General features: G+C 38.7%; 1 pseudogene; it reads right to left on the bottom strand.

Annotated features, from left to right (window-relative positions):
* Positions 1 to 7926: 7926 nt before the first annotated feature.
* Positions 7927 to 8769, bottom strand: LOC102830932 (annotated as a pseudogene).
* Between the last annotated feature and the right edge of the window lie 683 nt (positions 8770 to 9452).

Below are 9452 nucleotides of genomic sequence, written 5' to 3'. Positions count from 1 at the left end.
TTCTAAGATCCAAGCATTGTTATGTTCCACAAGGGTGTACTTTCTGAAATACCAAGTTGTGGTTCGTTGATTAAGTTGAAACTTTGATATGAAAGATGGCGTTTTACCAGGCCAGCACCAAATGAACTAAGACTGCAAGTAATAATACCTTTTAAATAGAATTGTGTTGTAAGCCACAAAATTTATTATATTCATGGTTATGGGCAAAAACTAAATGTTATCGGGTATAAAGATTTACAATTTGACACATTTTGAATATGTTAGTGCTATTAGTTTGTTGCCTATAATATTTCTAACTTAATTTCCTATCACAAACCAGTGTAAACAGAGAACTTAATACTTACATAGGAGTTGGGAAGTAATGGACAATCACTGGCAGGATAAACATACTTAACATCAATAAAGGATAATGAAAATTTAACCACATAGAAAAAAAACATGCATAACCTCTGAATGGGAAGAAATCTGACAAGCAATTTCAAATTGAAAAATCAGTGACAATACAGCATTTAAAGTCATGGTACTCAAGTTCTTGCTTCAGCTTCTGGACAATTATTCACAGAGCATTTATTAATAATTATGATTTGCATAAAGTTCAAAAGTGCTTAGTGTGAGGGTAACTGTTTTAAGCATGAAACCTGATTTTAGGGGAGAGCATATGCATGTTAATTATTTCTGTAAGGACCTAAATTGTAAAATAAAAATTAAAAAATAACCTTTATGTCCAAAATTAATGCTTTAGATGAGACAGAAAAAAAAAAAAAGAAACAAATTTACCCAGAGACTTAATATCTATAATCAGGGTGAATCAGACACAGAAATTTATTCCTTGTTGTTGTTACCGACTCATAGCAACCCTATGTACAACAGAATGAAACACTGCCCAGTCCTGGGCCAACCTCACAATTATTGCCCATTGATGCTGCCAATTTGACAATCCATCTCACAGGGGGTCTTCCTCTTTTTCTCTGACCTAACCAAACATGATATCCTTCTCCAGGTATTGGTCCCTCCTGATGACAGTATGTCCAAAGTATGAGAGACAAAATTTGGCCATCCTGGCCTCCAAGGAGCACTCTGGCTGCACTTCTTCCAACACAGATCTGTTAGTTCTTTTGGCAGCCCATAGGACTTTCAATATTCTCTTTCAACACCATAACTTAAAAGCATCAATTCTTCTACAGTCTTTCTTATTCACTGTCCAGCTTTCTCATGCATGTGAGGTTATTGAAAATACAATGGCTTGGGTCAGGTGCACGTAGGTCCTCAAGCTGATGTCATTGTTCTTCAACACTTTAAAAAGGTCTCCTACAGCAGATTTGCCTAATGCATTATGTCATTTGATTTCTTGGCTGCTGAGAAACACTGTGAGATATAGGGCCAGAAAATGAGCCCCTCAGGTTGGATGGTACTCAAAATGCAACTGGGAAAGAGATGCCTCCTCAAAGTAGAGTTCACCATGATAAAATGAATGGAGTAAGGCTCATGGGAGAAAAGTCCATGGGACTTTCATTAACTGATGGGGCACAACTCAAAATGAAGAGAAACAGCTGTAAATATCCACTGAAAATCAGAATATGGAACGTATAAAGTATGAATCTGGGAAAATTGGAAATTGTCAAAAATGAAACAGAACACATAAACATTGACATCTTGGGCATTAGTGAGCTGAAATTGACTGGTATTGGCTATTTTGAATATGAAAACTACATGTTTTACCATGCCAGGAATGACAAATTGAAGAGGAATGGTGTCACATTCGTCATCAAAAAGAACATATCCAGATCAGTCATGAGGTACAAAACTGTCTGTGATAGGATAATATATCCATGCGCCTAAAGGAAAGACCAGTTAATACCACTATTATTCAAATTTACGCACCAACCACTAAAGCCAATGAGGATAAAATAGAAGAATTCTCACAACTTCTTCAATCTGAAATTGATCAAACATGCAATCAAGATGCATTGATCATTACTAGTGATTGGAATGCAGAGATTGGGAGCAAAGAGGAAAGATCAGTAGTTGGAAAATATGGTCTTGGTGACAGAAATGATGATGGAGAAGGCATGATAGAATTCTGCAAAATCAATGATTTGCTCATTTCAAATACCTTCTTTAGACAGCATAAGAGATGATTATACACTTGGACCTCACCAGATGGAATACACAGAAATCAAATTGACTACATCTGTGGAAAGAAATGATGGAAAAGCTCTATATCATCAGTCAAAACAAGGCCATGGGCAGATAGTGGAACAGACCATCAATTACTCATATGCAAATTCAACCTGAAGCTGAAGAAAATGAAACCAAGTCCTTGAGAGCCAAAATAGGACCTTGAATATATCCCACCTGAATTTAGAGATGATCTGAAGAACAGATTCGATACATTAAACACTAAAGACCAAAGACCATAAGAATTGTGGGATGACATCAAGAGCTTCATGCATGAAGAAAGCAAATAGTCATTAAGAAGACCAGAAAGAAGGAACAAATAAAAATGGATATCAGAAGAGATACTGAAACTTGCTCTCCTGTGTAGAGATGCTAAAACAAATGGAAGAAATGAGGAGGTACAAGAGCTGAATAGATCACTTCAAAGGTGAGCTCAAGAAGACAAAGTCAAATATTATTCACAAATGTGCAAAGATCTGGAGTCAGAAAGCCAAAAAGAAAGAATACACTCAGAATTTCTTGAGCTGGGGAAACTGAATAACAATTCAAGCCTCAACTTTTGTTATTGAAGGATTCTCTGGGCAATTTATTGAATGATCAAGAAAGCATTAAAGAAAGATGGAAGGAATACAGAGTCACTGCACCAAAAGAAAATGGTTGATGTTCAACCATTTTCAAGAGGTAGCATATGATCAAGAGCTAATGATACTGAAGGAAGAAGTCTTAGATGCATTGAAGGAATTGGCAAAGAACAAGTGACCAGGAATTGATGGAATAAAAATTGAAATCTTTTTAGAAAGTGAGGCGGCACAGGAGGCACTCACTCATCTATGCCAAGAAATTTGGAAGACAAATATCTGGTTGGTTTATTGGAAGAAATCCGTATTTGTGCCCATTCCAAAGAGAGGTAACCCAATGGAATGCGGAAATCATCAGACAGTATCTTTGATATCCCATGAAAGTAAAAAATTTAAAGGTAATGTAGTCCTTAGAATTACCTAAATCCTCGATGTTCAACTGGATTCTCTGGGTGAACCAGAGCCTTTGTTTCTTTGCATTTGGATTTTAAGATTTACAACAGATTTTAATAAATGCAAATTCTTAAGCGCAGTAGCCATTAGCTTCAGATTTATATGTATTTAACTAAACTGAAGTACTTTAAGGATTCCACTGCAATACTTTAATGGTGCAGTATTTCAGTGTTTGGCTTCCAAACTAAAGGCTAGCAGTTTGAACCCATCAGCCAACTGGCAGGAAAGAGATGTAATGTAGCAATTTGCCTTTATAAAGACTTACAGTCTTGCAAAACCTATCGCTTATGCTCTCTTCTTTAGGGTTGCTGGGAGTCAGAATCACTTGGGTTTCCTTTGGTGTTTGTTGTTGTTGTAAGGTGCTGTACATTCCAACCCATAACGACCTTATATAGGGTTTCCAAGAAGCAGCTGGTGATCTTGAACCATTGACCTTGCATTTCATATGACTTTGAAGTCTGACCCATTAGTCCACAACGCTACACCAGGACTCCTTTGGAGTTTGGGTAATGCTATTTAGAATTGCAAGGTTTTTAAATTTTAACAAACAAACAAAGAAACAAAAAGTCCTTCCAAACCAAGAAACCAAATCCCATGAGGAGTTTAGTTGTATATAAGCAGCTTCAGCAGCTGCTTTTTGTCTCTTACATTCTCTCTCTCTTTTTTTTTTTTTTTTTTTGTAAATATGTCTATCACAAAATTTTGACAATTCAAGTTTTTTTTCTGACATACAACTCATTGACAGATATATAAGTAATTGAGTGCACAAACATAACCTAATCAGTGTGGCTTTTCTATAACATTAAACTGAAACTCAACGCTGCATAAACTCTCCCACTCCCTGTCAACCATGCTATTGTTGTTGCTGAGTGATACAGAGATGGTTCCAACCTACAGCAACCCTGTGTAGGGTTTCCGAGGAGTAACTGGTGGGCTTGAACGGCTGATCTTGTGGTCCAAACTGACTTTGCAATCCAGTGCATTAACCCACATTACCATACCAGGACTCCCTCTGTCACTCTTGGCAAACACTGAAAAATTTTGTTTTCTGCACATTCGCCTATATTTGTCTTTTTATATGTGAGTCATACAATATATATAATATCTGCTCTTTGTGACTGGTTGATTTTAGCTTAATGTCATCAAACTCCATATAACATATTGTAGTTGTATGAAGGTTTCATTTCTCTTTCTGGCTGAGTAGTATTCTATTATATGTATGTAAGGTATTTATTTACCTATTTATTCATTAATGGACATTGAGATTGTTTCTATCATTGGCAGTTGTGAATAAGACTGGAATGAAAATACATATGTTAGAAAATACATATGTCTGTAACATCACTGTCTTCAAGTTCTTTGGGTATATTTTCAGCAGTGGAATTGCTGCATCATATGCTAATTCTATTTGTAGCTCTTTTAAGGAACTACCACACTATTTTTCATAATGGCTGTAGTACTTTGCATTTCTACCATCAATAAATAACATTTGTTATTTCCTGTTTTTCCTGTTGTTTTAAACCTTAGCCATCCTAGTATAAATGAAATGGTATATTACATTGTGGTTTTGACTTGCATCTTTCTGATGGCTACTGATTTTGTCTTTTTGATTTGGGGATATAGGACCATGGTTTCATGGTTGTTGTTAGGTGCCATTAAGTTGGTTCTTACTCATAGCAACCCAACATACAATAGACTGAATTACTTCCTGGTCTTGTGCCATCCTCACAACTGTTGCCATGTTTGAACTCATTGTTATTGCCACTGTGTCAATCCATATTGTTGAGGGGTCTTCCTCCTTTTCATTGAGGCTCCACTATACCAAGATGACATCCTTTTCCAGGCACTGATTTCTTTTGACTATTTGTCTAAAGAGCAAGAAATGAAGTCTCCCCATTCCTGTTTCTAATGCGCATTCTGGCTGTGCATCCAAGACAAATTTATTAATTCTTTTGGCAGTCCACAGTACTGTCAACGTTCTTGGCCAACAGCATAACTCAAATACACAGCTTTGTTTACAGTTTTCCTTATTCATTGTCCAACTTTCATATGCATATGAGGCTATTGAAAATACCAGGGATTGGGTCAGGAGCACCTTAGTCCTCAAACTGATATCTTTGCTCTTTAACACAGTAAGGAGGAAACTCAGCAGTCTGAGGAAGAAGTGGACTGTGTTACTAATTCAGTGCATGAATAACTGCCTCCTTTGCCATAAGACCAGAAATGCTGCCCACTTACCATTACTGAACAGTCTGATCTAAAATTTCATAGAAGAATCCTGACCAGAAGGAGGTAATACAAAACAAAATGTCAAATTCTCATAGAATCCAGGTTTTTATGAGCCATGGAGGCTGGATGAACCCCTGGAACTAGTGCCATGAGTTAATCCCTAAACTTTACACTGAAAAAATATTCCCTGAAGTTTTATTAAGACAGAACAATAGTTTAGATTAAGTAGTAAAAGAAAAGTCTTTCATGAATATTGTGCTATTTTAAAAACTACCTTTCTGGGATCAAATTGTTAGTAACTTGAAAGATTAGATAGGCAACTGAGTGGGGCTGATTTTATGCTAATGGGGAAGTAAAAAATGTAGGTGAAAATGGTTACACCAACTTAGACATTGACTACCTAAAATGAGGGAGTAATAAAGGCACGAAGTGACTGGCTTACAAGTTTTCAAGAGGGAGTTTAGTTTAAGAGTGTGCAGGGGAAGATAGAGTCCATACTGAATAGTTTACATCTTGTCTACAAGGGTCTCATGAAAAGAGATGGAGACAAGATTCGTATGATTCAATAGTAAGTAATTGTTATCATGACTAATTGTGACTGTCAAAACTGTAAAGGTAGAAGTTTTGCAACAGAAACAGGGGACTAGTTAATCTCATAGTCCAGAAACAGAGGACTCAAGGACTATGAAGGGAGAAGAGCACAAGCAGGGTGTGGGACCCTATTCAGAGAAGCAGACACCAGAGATGGAGGTAGAGATGAGGACATGGAAAGAGGGAGCAGCTGAGGACTCTGGACTCATGGAAAGAGAGGGACTGGGTGCTGGTGGCCAGGAGGCAGGCATGCCCTTTGGTTGTTTAAATTATTATACATATTACTGAGTGTTTTTGTGTACATCCTCCCCCTGAAAAAACACACACACATACACAAAAACCAGAAGGAATGGAAGCAAATACTGTTGAATGATGATGCACAGAAGAGATTGTAATCATTGCAATGAAACAATGGTGTAAAGCCGATGTTCACCCATGTAAACTATCACTCAGTTCACAATAAAAACTTTAAAAAAAATTGTTGCACAATTCAAAGAATATAATCAATATCACTGAAATGTGCATGTAGAAATTGTTGAATTGGTGTATGCTCTAATATCTATACTCTTAACAGAAACAAAATTAATTTTAAAAGCACAATACTCAGATCAAGAATGTTGTGAGATGAAGTAAGGACTTAGATCATTCCCTGGAATCTGCGGGAAAAACTGGTGAGAAGTTCTTAACCCTTTCCCCAGGATCCTCTAATGGCCATGGCGATTCTGAAAGCACTCTATGATGCTGCACACCCCCTTGACAGTGAGAGCCAATGCACTACGAAGATTCTCATTAGAACATCACAGCAGAGTCGATGCAGAGAGGAAGAGTCTACTTTGCCCCATACCAGCTAGTTAACTTCTCCCAATTGTTTAAATGGAATATTCTTGGTGCTGTAGGATAAGCACTTAACTGCTAACCACAAGATCAGTGGTTCAAACCTACCAGCCACTCCTCAAAATCCTAACAGGGTTGCTATGAGTCTGAACCAACTTGACAGCACTTGACAATTCATAGATTTTGGCCCAGTGACTTCCAAACTTAAAATTCTGTTTGTTTGTTTAGGTTTCAATATTTTATTCATTTTATTTTAAATGATGTTAATTACAGCATTTGAAGGGGAGGATCTAATTCCATACAAAATGGAAGACTCTAAAATATACTCATTAAATGGCTAAAAAATAGATTGAGTGATGAATACAACACAAGTCCAATTTAGATTCTGACTGTTGTCACTAAGTGATTAGCCACAGAGACCCTTCCAGGCTTCCAGCTAGAGTTCTTGGAAGCTATTTCATACTCTGGTGCAAGGACACAAGACCACACAGAAGGAATTCAGATCCTGAATTATTGGCTTCATCACATCCACCCTCTCTATCCCAAAATGGCACATACAAACAAAACATCAGTTACCACACCTTGCAGACTACTTTTGGTGTAGAGAAGTGATGGATTGGGGTGGAAACTGGTCATGAAGATCTGTCCCTTTCAGACAAGTTTGTACACACCACCAAGCAATGAGCTTCTCCTCAGTTAGGGTTAGGAAAGCAAGGTTCAATTCTCAGGAAGTCACAATTTCATTCACTTACTCAATATACATTTACAAAATGCCTACACAGTATCAGCTTCCACTTGAAACCATTTCTAAATTAAAAGAAAGAAAGAAAGAAAGAAACCTGACTTCTCAAGAGGGACCACCAAATTCCCCCCAAAGTCTACAGCTGAAGGAGCTTTCTGGAACTGGGTTTCACTTTAAAGCTGAATCATTGTAACCTGGAGGTCTGACATGATATTGAGCAAAATTTGCATCCCAGACATACAACATGAAAAGGTACACTACAGTTCTGAATGTTGTTAGGTTACAAAATAGTTTAAAAGTAAATGACTGCACAATAATCATTTATGCTTGAAATTTCAGTCCTAGACCAAGCTTGTTGCCACCAACGTTGACATTCTTTCCATCCAGCAGAGCAGACAGTGTCAGTTTGATACCTGGCTGTAAGGTTTGAGTGTGTCCTAAACCCATCAGGCTGGAATTGCTCACTTTTGCCGAGAAGCAGGCGTCAGAGTGGATCTGATACTTGGCTGCGATTCCAAAGCAAATGTTACTAGTTCCTGCTGTCCAGGCGAGATTGACAGTAGTCTCCAACTTCTTGTTCACCTTCTGGTAAATGGAGTCACCAAATTCTGTCCTATCATTCACATTAGTGTGAAGCTGAAGTTCATTAGTCTTGTTGCCAACTGCAAAGTTGCTCTGGGTCACACGTGACTTGGTGGTTCATCTGGTAGCCTGCCAGCTAGCCCTCATAACCCAGCACCAGAGCATCCCGGATGGAAGGTCCAGCAATGTCAAAATCCATGTCACAACCCAAGTTGCTGTGCTCTTGCTTATACCCTGTCTTGATTTCAGCATTCCACCCCCAGGTACTAGGTGAGAAGGACGAATCAAATGTCAGCTTCAGTCCCCAGGGTAAACTGGTCCTCCACGGTAATCTCAGGGCCTAGTGTGTTGTCAATGTTCCATTTCTCCAAATGGCAGCCTGTATTCGGTCTGTCTGTAGTTAGTTTCCAGACTGCCCATCACTTTGGTGGTCTCAGTGTTGGCTGAGTCTGAGCTTGTAAATTCCAGTCCATTCTCAGATCTTGTTTTCAAATCTAGTTTTATTAAGCCAAATCCATAACCCTTGGTGAAGACATCCCTCGCAGATTTGCCAAGGTCAATGTACGTGGGAGGCACGGCCATCTTCTCAGAGGTTGTAGCAGCAGACCCAGCAGTGGCTACAGCTGGGACAGCCGCACAGATGAACCCTGCAAGTGAAGGAACGCAGGGCGGAGCCTTAAAATTCTTTTTTCAACTTCAAGTTTGAGAGTGTTCATGAAACACACACACAAGCTGTTTGAGCTAAAGGAGAAAAAAAGCGGTCTTTATGTGGGTTAATAAAGAGCTCTGGTAGCATGGTGGTTGCCAATCGGGCTGCTAAACTCAGCAGTTCGAAACTACCAGCTGTTCTGCGGGAGAAAGAAGAGGCTTCCTGCTCCCGTAAAGATTTACAGCCTCAGAAACACTGTACAGGGTCGCTATGAATCGGAACCGACTCCACGGCACATAACAACAACAACAATGTGGGTTGTAATGCACTAAACTGTAAAGTCACTTTCAACTGCAAAGTCAGCAGTTCAAGCTCACCAGCTGCTCTTCAGAAACGCTATACAGGGTCTCTATGGGTTGGAAGCGACTCGGTGGAACTTAACAACAACAAGAAATTAGTCATAATTATCCAGACTATTCTGTTGTTGTTGTTGCTATGTGCTGTGGAGTCGGTTCCGACTCATAGGGACCCTGTACAGGGTTTCCGAGGCTGTAAATCTTTTTGGGAGCAGAAAGCCTTATCTTTCTCCCGCATAACAGCTGGTAGTTTCAAACTG

Source organism: Chrysochloris asiatica, unplaced genomic scaffold, assembly GCF_000296735.1.
Source record: "Chrysochloris asiatica unplaced genomic scaffold, ChrAsi1.0 scaffold00276, whole genome shotgun sequence".
Taxonomy (NCBI): Eukaryota; Metazoa; Chordata; class Mammalia; order Afrosoricida; family Chrysochloridae; genus Chrysochloris; species Chrysochloris asiatica.
The sequence above is the reverse complement of the archived record's forward strand: the minus strand, read 5'-3'. Positions and strand labels throughout refer to the sequence as shown.